This window comes from Sciurus carolinensis, chromosome 2, assembly GCF_902686445.1.
Source record: "Sciurus carolinensis chromosome 2, mSciCar1.2, whole genome shotgun sequence".
Classification (NCBI taxonomy): Eukaryota; Metazoa; Chordata; class Mammalia; order Rodentia; family Sciuridae; genus Sciurus; species Sciurus carolinensis.
Window position 1 is genome coordinate 78,000,854 of NC_062214.1, and position 1,394 is coordinate 78,002,247.

The following is a 1,394-nucleotide window of genomic DNA, read 5'->3' on the forward strand; positions in this document are numbered from 1 at the left end:
TCTGAGTCACTGAGATTATGGTGCACCATCATGTCCAGCACTTTCTGTTAAAAGCTTTATAGCTTACATGTCACATTTATATCTGTGACCCATGGTGAGTTGGTTCTTGCACACAGTGTGAGATTTAACTCAAGGTTCACATATTTGCCTATGGATATCCGATTGTTCCAGTACCTTTGTTGAAAGGCTACCATTCCATGGAATTGCCTCTGCACCTTTGTCAAAAATCAGTGGATCATAGTTGTTTAGATAACTTTCTGGCATTTTTCTCCAGTTCCATTGGTCTATGTAACTGTCCCTTCCTCTGTCATAGTGCAGTATGCGATATCATAAAATCAGGTAGACTGATTCCTCCCACTTTCTTCTTTTTTCTCTCTCTTTTTAAAAAATGGTTTTAGCTATTAGGTCCTTTGTCTTTCTATATAATCTATAGAAATATTATGTCTACACTATAAAAAAACAGCGCTGGAACTTTGGTAGGAATTGCATTAAAACCGCATATCAACTTGGAAAAATTGATATCTTAACCACGTTGAAATTTCCAGCCCAGGAACACAGTTCTGTCTACACGTATTTGTTTTTTATTTCATTCATCAGCTTCTGTAAGCTTTAGGTATACAAGCATTGTACATATTTTGTTAGACTTGTACCTAAAAATTTCATTTTTGAGCAATTATGAAAGGTATAGTATTTTTAATTTTGGTTTCTAGTGTTTGTTGTGATTATGTGGAAATACAATTGATTTTTATGTGTTGATCATGTGTCCTACAAACTTGCTGAACTCAGTTCTAGGATGCTTTCTTTCGTTTTTAGATTCCTTTGGATTTTTCTACAATAGACTATCATGCCATAGAAAAATAGGTGCAGTTTTAATTCTTCCTTTCTGATCTGTATGTCTTTTAATTTCCTTTTCTTGCCTCATGAGCTATTAGGACTTCCAGTACTATGTTGCATTATTTAAAGAAAAATTAACACTAGTTTTACACATCTCATCTAGAAAATAGATATTTAAAAAAACACTTTTTAACTCATTTTATGGGACCAGTATTACCCTGATAGCCAAATCAGACGAACAGTTCAAAAAATAAACCCTACATCCATTTTGTTCATGAATATAGACCAAAAAAACTTTATCAAATATTAAAAAATAGAATTCAACAATAAGTAAAAAGGACTAGAACTTTTTTGTATACCAGGACTAAATGGGTTTCTTCCAATATTGCAAGGTTCATTTAATATTCAAATGTTAATCAGCCACACTAACAACGCAACATATTCATAATCCACCATGTTAACAAGCTAAAAAGAATAACTTTTTCATATAAACTGATACAGAAAAAGCATTTGACAAAATTCAACACTTTATTATTTCATTACCAAATCTCTCAGAAAAC